General features: G+C 40.2%; 1 protein-coding gene across 1 annotated transcript in view; it reads left to right on the forward strand.

Moving 5' to 3' along the window:
* Positions 1-6234: 6234 nt before the first annotated feature.
* The window catches only part of SERPINB7 (serpin family B member 7), a 53004-nt gene continuing 40062 nt past the window's right edge, over positions 6235-19176 (forward strand). The window contains exon 1 of the mRNA XM_043559048.1: positions 6235-6324. The gene's annotated coding sequence lies outside the window, so the exon portion shown is untranslated. The remainder of the gene's footprint in view (positions 6325-19176) is intronic.

Consider the following 19176-nt stretch of genomic DNA (forward strand, 5'->3'; position numbering starts at 1 on the left):
GATATTTTTAAAGTAAGAAACTATGCTCTGAAAAAAATATTGGAAGCAAATTTCAACAGTAATGAACGGAATAGGATCCACCCTCTTATATCCATTGAAAATTTAAAGAGACATTGTATTTGCAAAAATTTACCCAGTGTGTAAACATTAGAAATCATAGGTAATCATAAAGAAAAAAAAAACCTCATAAATTCTTCCTTGAACTCTAACCTTTGTTAAGATTATGCCAGTATCCTTTATAATTTTCCTATGTATATATACACATATATTTAAATTTCTGTTTTAAGAAGGCTTATATTGCATATATCATGTTAAACTTGATTTGTGTACTTAAAACATTAAATGATTCTTAAGAGCAGTACAGTATTCATTTACAGGATGCAGCAGGATTTCTATAAATAATTCCTTATTATTGTATATTTTCAGTTGGTTTACTTTTTAAATTTTAAACGTGTCAGATGATAGTTTGCGATAATATTTGAGGGCTACTTGCCCCCTTGATGTCTCAGATCCACCTCTAGGCTTTCTGTGTACATAGGCTTCATGAAGAAAGAGAATGCTCTGGGCAGTGAAGGGGTTCCTCAATGGATTTTCTAGTTAATAGCCTTGAAAGTCAAGCTTTTGTTTGCATATACCTGAATTTGGGAGACCAGGCTTTTTGAATTTCCAAGATTTGGCACTAAAAATGCAGGATGCAAACCATGAGAGAAGCAGAATATGCAGTTAATTTGACACGTGTGTGTGCATTTCTGCTGAGTACGTATATAGTGCTGAAACAGCTTATGCACAGACTTATAATCAGTTTGAGATACTGCCAGAGAGTATCCCAAAGTAGAGTTTGCACCAGCAATGTATGAGAAGTTCTTGTTCAAATCTTTTGCACATTTTTCTATTGGGTTTTCTTTCCTTTTATTACTAATTTGTAGAACACCCTTCATGTATTTGGATAACAGATCTTTGTCATAAATATTTTTTGCAAATATCTTCTATCAGTTTCTGGCTTATGTTTTCACTCTCTTGAAGGTGTCCTTTTGATGACCAGAAAGCTCTTAATTTTAATGGAATCAGTTTATCAATCTTTTCCTTTACGGCTAATGCTTTTTGTTATCTGTTCAAGAAATTTTTGTCTAAACCTAGTTAATGAAGATATTCCCCATTGTTATCTTCTAGAAGTTTTAGTGTTAAATCATTTCCCTTAAGAACTATAATCCATCTGGAATCTATTTTTGTGAAGGCTGTGAAGCATAGGTCAAACTTCATTTGTTTAAAAGAAGTGTGGCTATCCGTATTCCCTCCCTCTTCCGCTACTTAGTGGTGTCTTTGTTTTAAATAAAAATCAAATTGGTTGATCTGTTTCTAGCTTCTCTGTTCTGCTCTATTGGCCTGTTAGTCTGTCCTTCCACCAATACCACTCTTAATTTCTATAGCTTTCTAAGTTTGGCATCTCCTAATGGAAGGCTCCAACTTTGTTTTTATATTTCAAGGTTGTCTTCTTTTATGTATATAAATTTTTACATTTGTATATAAATTTTAGAATTAGCCCATCAGTCAAGGGGAATTAAGGAGGACACTTGTGGGGATGAGCACTGGGTGTTATATGTAAGTGATCAATTACTAAATTCTATTCCTTTTTTTTTTTTTTTAATTTTTTTTTTTCAACGTTTATTTATTTTTGGGACAGAGAGAGACAGAGCATGAACGGGGGAGGGGCAGAGAGAGAGGGAGACACAGAATTGGAAACAGGCTCCAGGCTCCGAGCCATTAGCCCAGAGCCCGACGTGGGACTCGAACTCACGGACCGCGAGATCGTGACCTGGCTGAAGTCGGACGCTTAACCGACTGCGCCACCCAGGCGCCCCACTAAATTCTATTCCTGAAATCATTATTACACTACATGTTAACTAACTTGGATATAAATTTAAAAAAAATAATAAAAAAAATGGGCAGAGGACATGAATAGACATTTTTCCAAAGAAGACATATAGATGGTCAACAGGCACATGAAAAGATGCTCTTTATCACTAATCATCAGGGAAATGGAAATCAAAAGCTCATTGAGATACCACCTCACACCTGTCAGAATAGCTAAAATCAAATACAAAAAAAATAACAAGTGTTGGCAAGGATGTGGAGAAAAAGGAAACACATGTACTGTTGGTAGGAATGCTAGCTGGTGCAGTCACTGTGGAAAACAGTATGGACATTCTCCCCAAAATTAAAGATGAAATTACCATATGGTCCAGTAATTCTGCTACTGGGTATTTACCCAAATAAAAGAGATATTATGTGCCCCTGTGTTTATTTCAGTATTATTTATAATAACCAAGTTATGGAAGCCATCCAAGTGTCCATCAATAGATAAATGGATAAAAAGATGTGGTTTATATATACACATACATACTATGGAATACTAACTACTCAGCCATAAGAAAGAATGAAATCTTGCCCTTTGCAACAACATGGATGGAGCTACAAGATATAATGCTAAGTGAAATAAGTCAGAGGAAGACAAATACCACATGATTTCTTTCATTCATATGTGGAATTTAAAAAACAAAACAAATGAATAAAAGAGAGAGAGAGAAACCAAAAACCAGACTCAAATATAAACAATAAACTGGTGGTTGGTTGCTGAAGGGGAGGCAGGTGGAGGGATGAGTGGAATTGGTAAAAGGACTAAATACACTTATAATGAGCACTAAGTAATATACAGAATTGTTGGAATCATTATATTGTACATATGAAACTAATACAATACTGTATGTTAATTATACTTGATTTAAAAATGTCTAAAAAATTTTTAAAAATCAGCCCATCAGTTTACAAATACATACACATAAGTTACTGGATTTTGGTTGAATAGCAAAAAAAAAAATCTATGAAAAAATTTGGAGGAATTGACATATTTCCAATATTTAGTTTTCCATCCATAAGCATAGTAAGTCCTGCCATTTAGACTTTCTTTCATGTCTCTCAATTACATTCTTTTAATGTTCTGTGAGGAGGTCTTGACCATTCTTGGATTTTGGGATCCCTTTATAAATGTCATCAATATTCATATTTGCTAATTCAGCAAGGAAAATGTCAGGGCAGACGATGAAATTTAGAGTCATGGACAAGCCTGCTAGGGAAGACTCATTTCTGTGCCGTCCTGTCTCTGTTTTGATTTATTTGTTTTGCTTTTTTTCTTGTGGTGGTGGTTGTTTTTCAATGCCTTGAGGTAGGTGTGGGATCCTCTGTGGCCAAGTATCCAATCCATTTTTGAGTAGAAGAACCCTGTTTTATTCACCAGTTCATAACAAAGCCACCCTGGGAATTCACTCTTCGAACACTTTGCCAGTGGTATCTTGGTGTAACTTCTGGTACCCCTGGTTTTTAAGACCTTTTTTTTCATGAAGTTCCTCACTCTAACATGTCTTCTCATCTCAGGAAATCTCCTTCTAGGGGCTTTCTGCCCTTGTATCCATCTGAATTTCTAGGTTCCACTGAAATGCTGCTTTCCAGTTCCACCAGTCTGCAGCAGCAAAAGAGGGTCCCTGTGAAGCCATTCTCCACTGGTCATGTCCCCTGATTCTCTTCCTCCACTTCTTTCTTCTATTTTCATGTCCAGGAGGGGAGTGCAGGGTCCCATCACTTACTCCCTCTGAGTCACTGCTCCTTGTGATAGTGATTTGCAAGTGAACCCTGTTTATCTTTCCCTGGCACTTCTGGTACTTACATAACTCTCTTCCCTGCCATCAATGATGTACTTTTCATCATTACAATTTCTTACAGAATTTCCATTAACATTATATGGGGGATGGGATGCGGGGGTGAGAATTAAATGTATGTTTTCAAATCTCCTCTTTTCCCACAGCTTTAAAACCGTTGTACTAGTTAATACATTAGAATCTGGAGAGGTGTTATCTTCAAAACTCTTCCACCTGCTTCTGATGTTGAAATCTCTTAAGGGATCGGGGCGCCTGGGTGGCTCAGTCGGTTAAGCGGCCGACTTCGGCTCAGGTCACGATCTCGCGGTCCGTGAGTTCGAGCCCCGCGTCGGGCTCTGTGCTGACAGCTCAGAGCCTGGAGCCTGTTTCAGATTCTGTGTCTCCCTCTCTCTGACCCTCCCCCGTTCATGCTCTGTCTCTCTCTGTCTCAAAAATAAATAAACGTTGAAAAAAAAAAAAAGAAATCTCTTAAGGGAAAAACTCTTTCCGCCAAGATTAGAGAGATATCCAAGTACGGGTTTCTTTGGGAAAGTGATTCTGATAAAGGTTCAGATTAAGAAGTAATGGCAAATATCCCTGCTTTTGAGGTAAGAACAGGTTTTGTTACTGGGGAAGGGGTCAAAACCTAAGGGAGATTTGGAGGGCATTGGGCATTTGAATGGGAGGGAATGAGGAAAAGGGATGTACTCATACTTATACCCTAAGTCTAGCCTTGGCAATGGGTCTGACTCTTCCTGTATCCATAGGGGTGGGTGTGTTTGTGGTGAGGGGGTGAGGGGGTACAGGGGATGTTGTTTCTATAAAAGACTAGTGACCTTCAGATAACTTACTGTATTATGCCATGCTTACCCTTTCTAACCTGGAACTTACCCATGGACCAGGGCATCCAGTAAGATGGAGACTGGGTATCCCCAGCCCAAATAAATGGAAATAGAGAACAGAAGTGGTTCCATAAATCAGTGATGCTGGCTGACTTTATTTAACACAAGCAGGGATGTCTCCTTATTTCAGCACACAGACACGACATCTCCATGTTCCACTGTCACAGGGCCATAGCTGTATTTAACGGCAAAGGCAAAATGACAATAATTTTGCGAGGTGGATAGGATTTTTATTTTCCATATAGATCGTGGTGCAATGCAAACATGAAAAGTCTTCTTTCAAAAATAATTTAGGAAATGTGCAGGTGGATATGAAGGATGTTTATAGTCACGGCCAACCAAAAATACTGCTTGGACCACAATTAATTAAGTACATATTTTTCAAATGCTTACCAGGTCTCTTACGTTATATTAAATCTTTGGGATTTTAAAGTAGCATGGCTTGCTTTCTGTGCTCAGGAAAAGATCTTATAGGAGGGACTTAGAACTGACAAGGTAAAATTGTATCTAAAAGGTAGAACATTCAGTAAAATATATGTTGAAAACATATTATCAAGGATGAAAGAAATCAATATGGGTGCATGCTCATATAGAAGATGGTGAAAATGGGGAGACTTGACATGGACCTTGAGTAGTGGGGTAACATGTAGATAGAAGAGTATTATAGGTACAGTTCTCATTATAGATACAGATTTTCCAGGACTGCCTCAATCTGTTATTACGTTAATAACACATTTATTAAATGCCTACTATATACTAAGTACTTTGCGTATGCTACCTATAATGCTCTCAACCATTAATCCTCCCCGTTTTTCCCCATTACCAAAATCTTCCCCATTTTTCAAATAAGCAAAGCAAGACTTAGAGAGCTTGCCAAAGGTCACATGGGTACAAGGTGAGGAGCTGGAATTTCCAGTACACCACACCCTTCTGTATTCTGCTACCAAAAGTGTGCTTCCCAGAAGACATATCCTGACATCTGGTTCGGAGTATATGGTCTCTGCCGTGTATTGGGTCATCAGTGTTTCTCCAGAGTCGCACATTGCTATCTGTCATTGGCAAAAACGATCCATGTGTTGCAAGCTTATCTTGAGATCTGGGACTTGAGTCGTTTCATCTTCCAGGGACACCATTTGAACTCTAGATAGTGAGTGCCCTCGGAATGGTCTCAGTCCTGGGCAGAGGCCAGGACTGTCTGAGTCCTGCACCCGGTGCTTGGCCCCTCTTGGCTCTGGCTTACCCTCATGTGCATCTCTTCTTTGTGTTCTATTCTGCTGGCTCTGATTCTTGGCTCTTGACTGATAACCTGCCCAACATCCAGGTACATACAGTTTAGATGGGGATGTTTTCTTTCTGTGGTTTACTTGCTCATGAACAAATAGTAGAATGAATAACAGACACTATGGCACCACCCTAGGCTTCCTGCTGAGCAGGGGGCTGCCCTGTGCCTTCCTGAGCTGGACAGGGAAGCCTAGTTGGTATGCCTCTTTGGTGTCCCCTCCATGATTTTCGTACTAGTGCCGTCTGGGAGGGGGGAGGGACTTCCGTGCATTGCTGTCACTACTGCTGCTGTAGTCACCGGCCTCTCCCTCAGGGGTTGAGCCAGTGGGAATTCTGGAGAACTTTCCCTGGACCTTGGCAGAGGTGAGGTGGGAGGAGTGAGGAGTCAGGAGGGAGGAGGCAGGCGGAACCTGAGCCCATCAGTGCAGGTGGCAGAACTGCAGTGGGAGGAGGTAAGTGGCGTTCTTATGCATGCTGGGTTATTCTAGAGTATTCTCAGATACCCTAAAATGGATGACAACCCCCAGAGCCTGAGGGCTGTCTGTGTGAGCATTTATCTGCCTTCAGAGGAACAGCTTTGCCTCCAGCATCTGGGTTTCTGGAAGCCAGACAATGACTTGCTTGGTAAACCTGTAGCCTTCTCTTGCTTCCCTGAAGGCATTGTAAACTCCCCTGTCCTTCTGTATTCTCTTCAGGGTTGTTGCAGAGTGATTTTGCGATGAGGATGACAGTGAATGGCAGCCTCTATCCCACTGGCCGACATATTGGATATAGGAAAATCAGCTTTGTTCTTTACTGTGTGTGAAAAATGCCTGCCAATTGCAGAACAAAGCCATGCTTATAAAAGATAACTTATGCACTGAATGAATATACTTAATGCTTGCATCTGGGCTTTCTATCCCCCAGGCGTAACGACATGAATAAATATGTGTGAATGAATGAATGGATATTTACAAGCTAGTGTTTTCTACTTTTTTTTTTAACAGCAAGTGATCTAAAACCCTGATGACAAGTTGCATCCCCCCCCAAAAGTCTGCTATGTGTTAGATGCTCCCTGTTGATGATATTTTCATTATTATCAATGATATTTGGCAACTTCTAGCAACAATGGTGAGAGGCTTGAGCTTGTTGTTGTTGTTTTTAGTAATGTTTGGAGCTTTTGAGTACTTGATAAACTTATTCAGAATCAAAAGTTCTCCAAAAAAAGCCAAAGCTGGGTACAGCTGAGCTTTAGAAGGCCTCTGTACTGTAAATGTTGTCTTCTATAATAATTTATAGCCTGGATATCTCTGCTAGTATTTTTGCATTCGATAAAGATGGACTAGGGAGTGGGCTTCTCATGGGGCCCCCAAACGGCATGACACAAGAGGAGAGGAAGGAAAAGGACTTTTTAATTTGTGAGGCCCTGACATCTGCGGTTAGAGCAGAACTACAACAGGAAACCTTGCATTTAATCAAAGTTGTAGCTGGAAGATTTTGATCCAAAGTCTATGGTAGAGTTTTCAATGCTAACATATTTGAAGGGAAGCTTATATTTATATCGATAAATCAAGTTGCATTTATTCCTTGACAGGGATGAAGTAAAACTATTCTGGAAGTTTATCTTAGAAAAGAGATGTGAAGTCTTTTGTCTGGCTGAAAAGTGCTTGGAGATCCATATAGAGCAGACTGAAAACCTCAGTTTCACACTAGGGAAGTGTGCTATTCTATTCATGTTTCGTGACAGAATATGGGGTCTGGGTTTGCTCCAAAGCAAACACAGATTTCCTCCTTTATTCTTTGAGAAATAATCAGATTATGTTTTCCCGTCTGAACTTGGTAGTGTTGCCATAGGTGATGCTGCCTGGAACACCAGCAAATAGATAAAAAGCTCTACCTGTGACATTTTCTAGGTACAAGCCCTCTAGTCTTAGAATGTTCCCCAGAGGTGCAAAGATGGGATAAGGCTGGTTGTCCGGCCCATCCAGAGAGAAGCTGGAGCTCCAAGGACCGTAGTGCATGAGATTCTCTGTGCCCAAGCCCTTCCCTCCAGCTCAGTCAACCTCACTGGCTTCTCTCCTTCCTTGTTCCAGAAGGAGTTGGAGCATCATCTCTCCTGGAAAGCCTCCTGCAGTTAGTTGCTCTGCCTGCCCCAAAGCTCTTTCCAAGTATCTCCAGCCATCACAGAGCATGGACTGTTGGAAGGAGGCAGGGAAAATGTTAGTAATTTCCTAGTGCCCACAGTGTTTAATCTGAATTGAGGTGGCATTTCAGGCCATAGCTAGAGGCTTCCTGTTTTGTTTTGTTTTTTTTTTTTCCTATTTCTGAAATGAAGAAAAACAATTTTTCTATACTTCTTTTCTTCTCATTTCCCCTCCTCTCCCCCACCTTTTTCCCCCCAATTTTTCTTTTCCTATGCGAAGTTGAGAAATTTTGGGGTTAGAGGAGGCATGAATAGGGACAAAAATCAGGGATAAGATGAGAAGGACCCTGATTTCTTTCTACTGGTCCCCTTGGCATTACAATTAGCCTGTTTTAATGGCAGACACTGGAGTTTGCAGGTTGACTGAACAGAATTCACTTACAATAGTATCATTTTAAAGGTGAGTTAGTGAGGCAGACTTGAAGAATTTTAAAAATCTTTATTCAACTGTGGACAAGAATTGTATCACATCACCAATAAAAAGCCTACAGTTCTCTATATAAGGTCATTGAAATGGTTGACCAATATGTTATTAGCTGTCGCCAAAGGTGGAAACAAATAGCAATAACATTTATTGAGATAAATATTAGGGATTTATACACGAGCCTTTGAAGTTTAAAAGTAGGAAGGTACTCATCTCGGGGCACATGATGTTATGTAATGAGAGCATGCCGTAGGGGATACAAAGTAAAGACCAGAGCTGTTTTCTCACACCTGTTGCTACCTGTTTTCAGGCTCAGATTATGAACTTTGCTGTGTGCCAGGTCTCATAAAATCATTACGCGTAGTGGGTTTATGAAACGTTTCAGCAAAGTGGTTGGGAATGTGTGTTCCTGCACATGGACAGTGACGGGCCATTTCTGTCCGTGGGGCACAGAGCATCCATTTATGAGTGGTTTGCTCCCAGCCACACCCGCAGGACCCGCAGAGGGATCCAGTGACAACACCACAATCTAACAGCAGTCCCAGCCCGGTCTCTTGTTAAAGGTTGTGAAAGCCAGGCAAGCCATTCATCTCATATGACAAAGTGGGTCTGGACCTCCGCTCCATCGCAGTTGGAATCAGGGTGGAGGATAAACAGAGGTTCCTGCTCAGTATTTTGGGGGGAGCTGGTGAAGGAGATTCTGTGAGATTAGAAGGCATCAATTACCTAGGGTGGTCAGGCCTGGCACTCCAAGACTTCCTGGCAGCTTCCTCCAAGACTCCTGTCCTACATTTTAGATTTTGCCAGTTATTTCCAGAGTTTTGGGGGGACTCAGAGTGTTTGTGTGTGTGTGTGTGTGTGTGTGTGTGTGTGTGTGAGAGAGAGAGAGAGAGAGAGAGAGAGAGAGAGAGAGAAGGAGGAGAAAGAGAGATGTGAGGAAATGGAAACACTTACAAGGACTCTGATTTCTTTGTAGTTGTCATAACAGTGAATTAAGTCTTTCTTTTCTCAAATTCTCTACTGCTTCCCAAGTTAGTCACCATTACCATTTTGAAAGTTTCTGTTCCGTGTTTCGAGTTAGAAACATAGAAAGTTTATCTTCCTTGCCTAGGAAATTTAGTTAGCTACAAAACAAAAATTTGGATTCTGGATTTTCTGATTCTTATGGAGTCAAATGATTGTGCATAAATTCTATTTATTACAGCATGTGTACCCTTGGAAAAGCAATTGAATCGCTTGAAATTTTCAGCTGAAAATAGGAATACCAATAGTGACAATAATAAAATAACGATATTGAGGGATATGCTTGTGAGGGTCAAGAGAGAGGCTAATTTGCCGTTGCCTTTTTATAGTTTTAGTTGGTGTAATAGTTTTAAGTTATAAAGTTGGATAGAGGTCTGTCAAGAATCAATTGTGTGGTTTGCCAAAGTCTTTAATCTCATTGATTTCCAGAGGGCCATTTAATGCTTTAGGGTAGGAGTTGGCAGACTTTAGCTCTCAGTCCAAACCTGATTCTGTAAATAAAGTTTTAGTGGAACATAGTCATGTCCATTTGTTTCCTTACTTGCTATGTCTGCTTTCACGCTACAACTGAAACATTGAGCTGTGAAAGATGGCCATATGGCACACAGACCCAAAATATTTACTGTCTGGTCGCTCGTAGAAAAAGTTTGCCAACCTCTGCTCCCAGGAGTTCCTGATGAAATAAACGGTCTCGAAATTTCTGCACTGCAATACTCAGTCTTTCATATAATTGTCAACACTGGACACCACACTTAGCAAAATATCAACAGAGCTCCTCTTCAAGTTCACAGTCTAGTTTGCCTCTCTGGTAAGTTTTAGTTTCTGAGGGGTGCTTTCCTGTTCGCTTGTTTGTCCCTCAACTGCAAGTGGCTTTACCAGGAGGGTGTGTTGCCCACATATTCTAGTAATTACTTCTTCAGACCTTCAGTGTCACATTGTCACATTCTCACAGCACCTGGCCCCGCCCCTGTCATGCACACACTTTGTACAACTGTCATCGCTAACTTTGGCCTACGTGGCAGGCAACAAATGGCACGATTGGTGTGACTTTAAAATATTTACAGATATAAAGCCCCAGAAATCTTTATTAGTATCATGACCACAACTTAGCCCAACTGCCTACCCGTGCCCAGAGCCTGACACACCATCCGTGGAGATGAATTCTTTTTCCTCAGATATTTGTGCATGTCCTGGCTGGTGAAGAGTGGCACATGGGACTTAAATTTTATAATAAACAAATGTTCACTGCCTAGAATGGATTAGTTAATATAAAGTGAAGCAAAAAGTCATGAACTCCTTTCTTAAAGATGCTACCTGATTCACCGAAGCCCTCAGAAATAGAACCACTGTCTAGAAACTGGCTCTAAACACCAATGGCTTGGCTCTTATCATCCAGTCTCAAATCTTCTGTGTCTGGCCCCTGGAGAGACAGTGGTTGACTGTAGAGAGAAGTTTCTGGGACAGTTACAGGGAAAAGATGCTTTAGTGCATGGGCGCGTTTAAACAACCAGATCCTCCTAGCATCTGGATTTTTGGTATATGTGACATACACAAGACTGTCATGGAAACCCTGGTGGCTGTGTGTGATAGGCTTCCCTCCCTGACCCTCCCTCCAAGGTGAACGACCACTATGGGGCCCCTCCTCCCCACCTTTGGCACAGAGCCCAGCTCTTCAAAGGCATTCTCCCAGCATCCAAGTTCACTTAACAGCAAAGAGCAAGAATTTTACCTTTTTGGCCAGGGTCCAGGAGCTTTAGTAAGCCCTAAATATTTAAGAAAGATTTCAAAGGGATGCCAAGACTTGATTGGAATCGTCACTGGACCCACTTCTTGGTGGGTGGTTATTAAGCAATTGTAACTGTTCACATGCATGGGTACCCATGCAATAATACTTGCCCTTCCTATGAACAGTGCTTTATGATCTATTCTATTTGTTTGTTCTCATGTGTCCTATACTATTCTGTCTTATCATGTACCAATGTATTTCTTTTTTTTTTTAATGTTGATGTCCATCCACTAAATTTATTTCATTTTCCCCAGTGGATTATAATCTGCAGTTTGAAAAGCAACGTTCTAGGTACATTACTGACTCTTGCCTACTAAAATTGATGGCTAGGAAACAATATATATTTTCTTTCACACATGACACAGAATGACACAGGGACCTAATGGAGCACTCAGGCCTCTCTGGACATACACAACTTTTTTCCTTCTACAACTGGATGGGTTAATTTAAAATCCCGATTGTCTTTTTAATTTCATTATCTAGCTTTTTTCTCTTCCTTTCTTATTTCCCCTAGTCTGTCTTTTTTTTTTTTCTTTTTTCTTTCTGCCTTTGACCAGTAGTTCCATCGGCCACTTAAAGGGTTGCCATGTTCCCTACCGTCCCTGAACACTTGCATGTGTGGCTCTGGCTTCCTTTCTTCCCCTCCAGACTGGATCAAGTCCACTTGTCTCTGCTGGGTTTCCCTGCTCCCTCTAGTTCTCAATGAACTCTATTTCTTGGTTGTCCAGACAACACCCCCCTGTGGCACTTTTCATGCTGCCTTGTAATTGCTCATCAACTGTCCCCTTTACCAAACTTTGGGCCCATTGAAGGCTGGGACGGTGTTTTAATTTACCTACCACGGCATCCCCACGGTGTGGCACAAGCCTAACATCCAGTTGGCTGGCGCTTGATGAAAATTTGTTGGATCAATGAGTAGATAATTTGGAACTGCTGACTGGAGGGGGAAGAACCACTAGATGAAGGATTCGAATGGGCAACCTTATTAAAATAAGTTCTATGGGGCGCCTGGGTGGCTCCATTGGTTGTGGCTCAGGTTATGATCTCACGGCTTATAGGTTCCATCTCCACGTCTGGCTCTGTGCTGACAGCTCAGAGCCTGGAGCCTGCCTCAGATTCTGTCTCGGTCTCTCTGCCCTTCCCCTGCTCATGCTCATGTTCTGTCTCTCTCTCTCAAATATAAATAAACATTAAAAAAAATTTGGTTCTGTTAATAGTCTTGTTTGGTTTTGTGAATGATGCCAAAATGTCCATAGAATTTCCTCCCAAAATAATACTGTGAGGTTTTTTTCCCTCTTATCTCTGGTGTAGTCTTTGCATCTTCATTCAGGTCATACTTGCCCAAGACATTCTACTACTGCTGAGTCTGACTTAAAGATTGTTATGTGCATTAGTATGTGGATCAGATGGTAGGAGACACAGTGGCCTCCTAGACATGTTTATGGGCTGCAGGGAAGTGGGAAGAGATGATATGCATATTAAGGATCCTAGCTTCAGGCACATTCATGAAAGACTGCATGTGCCAAGGATCTGATCTGCATGGTTTTCATTGGCATGGTTGTTGATTGGGTATCGTGGCTGTCTCAGCCAGTGCACATGGGGGTTGGTGCATGCAAGCAACTGGGCTTGTTCTCCAGCAGATCAGATATCTAAGAGGAAGTATTTTCCCTTGCAGTGGCATTTTCATCTCAGATTTTGTATCGATTCAATTGAATTAATCCTATACCTATGGAATATAAGAATATAATTCATTTTATCAATATTTAGTTAAAATTTAACTTTAATATGGTTGATGGCTTTCAACTAATTCAACGTGGGAAACGCCACTTCTCGGAAAACTCACCAACAAAAGGAGATTGTTTAGTCCTCTCTTCTTTCTGTAATTTCATTTATGGAAGGACTGTTGTTAGTTTCTACTAAGATAGAGGTTATTGTAGTGATACAGCAGACACAGGCATTGCCTTCATGGGGCCTAAAGTATAAAGGAGAGACAGACATTAAACAAATACACATATACATAGTTTTAAGCTCTTATAGCTTAAGAGCTATAGTTGTCAGCTCTAAAGGCATATAAGCAATGATGGTGGTTTGGACTAAGGTAGTCCAGGAAGAGATGATAAGAAGTGGATAGACCTGGGATAGGTTTTGGAGTAGGAATTCACTGTAGGACTTGGCAATGGATTGCATAAGTATGGGGGAGATGGAGAATTCAAAGGTTACCCTCAAAATTGTGTGCTGAACAACTGGACTGATAGAAGTTCCATTTACATAGAGAGAAGGGCTGAAATCGGAAGAACAGGTTTGGGGAAAGATCATGAGGGAAGATCATGAGATGCTTGTGAGATGTCCAGTAGACATTAGAATATAGGAATTAAAGGAGATCTTGGGTCTGGAGATGCAATTTTGGGAGTCCTCGGTGGTAGGTGACCATGGAAGTAATGGGATTGGCTGAGATCTTCCAGAGAGAGGGTGGGAAGAGAGGACCAGAATTTACAGCACGAAGCAAACAGGAAGATCCAGCAGAGGAGACTGAGGATGGGTAGAGGCTCCACTAGGCTTTCATCCACCTCTGAAGATGTCCGAGGGGCAGGAGCACGCGCAGGAGACAGAGTGAGAGGCCTGAGTTTTGTTGATCCATTTGACCCTCACTTGTTGTGTGGTTTTTGAGCATCTTCTCTCTTCACAACCAACTGCTATGAACACTTAACTTTTTAAAACAGATAGGTAAAATAAGGGCTCTATTAAATGTGGCCTCTCCAGGTATGAATATTTAGGAAGAGAAGAGTCACTTAACATAATGACACGTTTCACTATATTCAGTGGCACATTCTAGATTCATTTTTATGTATTTGACCATAAAACAATAACTATGTAAATATCATAACATTTTAAATTAAACATTGAATTACTCTCATGCCTATAATATTAGCAGATAATTGTGAATTAAGAGGCTGATAAGATATGTTTGAGGTTAGGTCATATCCTTACTTTCAGACTCCATCAGAAATAAAGGGAGGGGGGCCCAGCTACTATGGTCTAGTGTTAAACATATTCTATAACCTTGGGAATTGGGTGGATGAGGTTAGCCACAGACTCACTTTGTAATTATGGAAAGGAATAAAAGGATGGATGAAAGTCCAACTCCAGAAAGAGATTGAGCACCCTAACCAATATCACACAAATCTCTGCTTTTCATTATCAAAATATAGACATCATTTTTCTGAACTGCTACAGGGAATTGTTGAAATCTTTATGTCTTCTCTATGTAGCTTTGTGCTACAAACTTCCTTGCTGCTTATGTTTGAGATAGTCTAGTTTCAATATTGAAAAAACTGGTAACTAATCCACTTCAAATTTATTAGTGGGTCTAAAAAAGGCCCACTCATAAATAATTTTATTTTAAAATAATCCTGGGGAAGTTACAGCCAAAACTAAATTTGGTAATGTTCCAATTCATCAGCTGCTTGACCTGAAGGATTATTACTTGTCCACATTTTAAGTAGTTGTTGTTAAGGTGTTAAGGGAATATAAAGCATTTATGTAGAGTACTTTAAATAACAGAAAGTCAGAGAAAGGTTAGGGGCTGGAGCTAGGAGAGTTGCAGGTGTTAGTGATAGCTTTGATTTGGGTTTCGTGAGGCAGAAATTAGTGGCCATTGGGCAAAGAAGACTATAACTAGCTTCCTTTGTTAAAGATCGTGTCCTTGGAACATGCACTAAGTTATTTTACTAACATGCACTAAGTTATTTTACTAATTTTTGGCAGCTTGAATTCTATCATCTCACCATGCCATGCTTTGGGACTTGGGAACATATTCCAGGCCAAGGAACCCAGAAAAGAACAAGTTTGACCTGTGTTTCTAAATGGGTCACTATAAAGAATTGCATTACAAAACAATTACAGTTGTGTAGTATTTCCCAAGTTATGAAAACAGAAACTGCGTGCCATTTACGTGGTATGAACTGAACTGAAGGCAGGCCCAACAGTGAAACTTACCCAACCTTAAGGGTAAAAGAAAATTCTCCCAAGACTTGGACTCTTATGAGTGATGGATGATCTGACACGTTTGGGTGAATTGTTCTCCGTCACTTACAGCCTTGGTCCCAGGATCTGGAGTAGAATAATGTGAAAGCAGATGGGATTTGGTTATCTAACCTACGAAGATGCCACCTCTGTTCTTCTGCAGACTGTACCCCAGTGACACTGTTTTTGGATGTTTCACGAGACCAAATTTGTTTTCTGTCTGATTCATATTCAGGTAAACATGGAGTGACTGAATAGTCTGGCCCTTTGAAGGAAGTCAGGTCTCTGCTTGTTTGAGTTCTGTCTCTATCTCTTTCTACATCCCTTGTATGTTCTTTCCTGCTCCTTCCAAGCTGCTGATGGAAGTGTCCTGAGGAGCCTTCATACTAGTCTTCCAGGAGTGGCTGTCATCAGAGAAACAAGGCTAGTCTCCTTAAGGAACACATGACTCAATGTATTTTTAAAATCACAGACATTAATTCCACTATACTCTGTAATGGGATGTTTTTCTTGAAAAATAAATCTAAAATTCTGTAGAAAATTTAAGTGAATTGAAAATAGTCAAGACTGTTTTGAAAGCGAGGAGCAATTGGAGGGACTTGCCTTAGCAAATACTGAAACACACTTTCATGAAACAGTTTTAATTCACTGCAGAGAAATGGACAGATGAATGGCATGGAATAGAATGCAGAAATAGACTTACATAGTTAAAACTTAGCTTGTGATGAATGGGACTCACCCAGATTTGGAGGGAAGAGCGTTTAAAGGAATACTAGTAGGATAATTGATTATTATCATTATTAAATAGTAGATCTTCATTTCATACCAAAAAATAACAGAAAGAAACAAAACAAACTAGCAGAAGACATGGGCAAGTAGATATTGAATCTCAGAGCACAGAGGGAATTTTTAAACATAAGAGCAGTAGAGGAAATCCTGTATTTTTAATTGCATAAACATTTAAAATAGGAGTGGGGAGGAGGGGAGGGATGTGTAGGCAGAGCACAGAGGATTTTTAGGGCAGTGAAACTGCTCCGTATAATACTATATACTGGTGGCTATGTGTCATTATACATTTGTCCAGCCCACAGAATATATAATAAGAGTGAACTCTAATATCGACTATAAACGTTGGGTGATTATGATGTGTCATTGTAGGTTCATCAGATGTAACAAATGTACCACTTAGGCGGGAGACATTGTTTGTGTGGGAGGCTAGCTATGAATGGGGGCAGGGTGTATACGGGAAATCTGGTTACCTGCCACTCAGTTTTGCCGTGAACCTAAAATTTCTCTTAAAAAAAAGTCCATTAAAAACATTTCTTTTGTGTATGAATTGCCTGGTCACGACTTTTCTACATTTTTTCCATCAAGTTTTTGGTCCTTTGCCCTTCACATTTAAGACTTCTTTACATATTCGAAGTATAGACCTTTTGTCTGTGGTGTATGATGTTAATGTTCCTATAGCTTGACTTGGTTTTTGGTATTTTCTGACACGCATTAATTTTAATTTTTTAGTCACATTTATTAATCTTTTCTTTTACTGTCCCTGGATTTTTACAAAGCCTTTTTCTTCACAGAAGTTAAAGAGCAATTGACCAGTATTTTTTTTTTCTAGTACTTCCATGATTCAGTTTTTTACATTTAGATCCCTATCCATTTGGAGTTTTTTCCCATAGATGGGGTGAGATATGGATCTAATTTTATCTTTTTCTACATGACTACCCAATTGTCCCAGAGTTGCTTATTTAAATGTCCATCTTTATTCCATTGATTTGAGATGCTGCCTTTATCATATTCGGATTTTCCATAGGTATTTGGATGTAACTGTGGACTTTCTTTAATGTTTCTTTTGTGCCTGCTACTTCATTGAATTCTTTAATTGTTTGATTTGCTCTTATTACTGATTACCTATGGCTGTCCAGCTATACTATTATAGCATCTAGAAAATACAGGTGATTTAACTTATTTTTTTCATCCACTCTTATTCTTCTGATTGAGGTCTCTTGTCTAAGGGAATTTGCTTCTACCTTCAGTGCAAAGCTGACTAGTAGCAGAGATAGTGGACATCTTTTTTTTCTTCAGCATTTAAATTATTATTTTTTTTAATCACGAATGGGTATTAAGTTTTGTCAGTGGAGTTTTCATCATATGTCCAGATAATCATAATATTTTTCCTTAGATTTATTAATATGGTATATTATAGCAGTAAAGTTCCTAATATTGAGCTAACCTTGCCTTTCTGTAATAAATTCCACAGGGTATTGGCATATTGTTTTCTTAGTGTCGTATTGGATTCTATTTGCTAATATTTTGTTTAGAATTTCTGCATCAATATTTGTGATGTGTGGTATGTGTCCCCTCCCTGCCCTACTGTCTTCCTCTGGTTTAGGTATCAATGTTACACTTGCTTCAGGGAAGGAATTGGGATGTTTTCTTTCCTTTCAGTGTTCTAGAATAATGAGCACTGGGACTCTGGTCTTTGGAAGTTTGGTAGAATTCTACTGTCAAACCATCTGTACCTGATGTTTTTTTGTGGAGTCGTTCCTTAATAATGCTATTTCTCTAATGGAAATTGGTCTGTTTAAGTTTCTCAGCTCTAATCTGGTTTTAGTAATCTGTATGTCTTTAGGGAATTATCCAATTCATCTGGATTTTCCAGTGTATCTGCATTTATTTGTGTGTTTTCTATTTCTTACAAAAGTGTTTGAAACTGCTAGTTGTAGCATCTTCTAATAGCTGTTTTAAAATCCTCATTTGGGGCACCTGGGTGGCTCATTCAGTTAAGCATCCGACTTCGACTCAGGTCATGATCTCACAGGTCGTGAGTTCGAGCCTCGCGTCGAGCTCTGTGCTGACAGCTCAGAGCCTGGAGCCTGCTTTGGATTTGTGTCTCCCTCTCTCTCTGTCCCTCCCCACTCACACACTCTCTCTCTCTGTCTCTCAAAAATAAATAAATGTAAAAAATATTTAAAAAAAATAAATAAAAATGAAATCCTCGTTAGATAATTCCAACACCTGTATCATCTTGATGTTGAAATCTATTAATTATCCTCTGTCATGTGAATTGGGATTTTCGTGGATTTTGGTATGATGATGAATTTTGAATTGTATCCTAAACATTTTGAGTATTTTGTAAGGAGGCTCTGGTTTCATTTCAGTCTTCTCTTTGGTAGGATTTAACACATTTATTATTACAAAGCACGTCCTGGCTCCCTTCGGTAGGCTGTGGTTTTAGTGTCAATTTAGTTGCCACAATCTTTGCAGTACTATTCTGGTCTGCCCCACTTCTGCATTATCCAGAGGCCTGTGTGAAACTGCACCACAATTCCCTTCTCCCAGTGTTTGCTTTATTGATTCTGTTTGGTTTTACAGATGAGTGGAACAGGGGTGTGTGCCTGGGGCTTCATATACAAATTTGAAGGATCTTTTTTTTCCATCTCGTGCCTTTGTGTGATCCTTCTCAAACTCTCTAGTTGGGAGAGGAGGGGGCTACTTGTTTGTTGGTTATCGTATTCTTCATTTTCCTTCCTTCAGGGTGGTCAGAGTGGACAAGATCCCACCTCAAAGACTGTGTTCTCAGTGGAAATGGGAGGGAGTAGGGTTCTATTTTCTGTGGCTGTAGCCACCGCCAGTGGCCAGACGTGTGACTTGAGGTAGGGTGGGGACGCTCACCGTGGTTTCACCCCACTGTTTCTGCCGCAACCAGGCCAAGGTGAGGGGGAGTTGGGGCGTTGCTTCCTTCATGATAGCTGCCTGTAATTGTTTGGGTGCGGTCTAAAGGGCTCTGTCCTGCCGGGCTACCCTCTTCCTAGACCTCTGGCTGGAGAGAACAGGCTTTCCTTCAAGATTTCTTTCCTGTCCCT

This window comes from Prionailurus bengalensis, chromosome D3, assembly GCF_016509475.1.
Source record: "Prionailurus bengalensis isolate Pbe53 chromosome D3, Fcat_Pben_1.1_paternal_pri, whole genome shotgun sequence".
NCBI classification, from domain to species: Eukaryota; Metazoa; Chordata; class Mammalia; order Carnivora; family Felidae; genus Prionailurus; species Prionailurus bengalensis.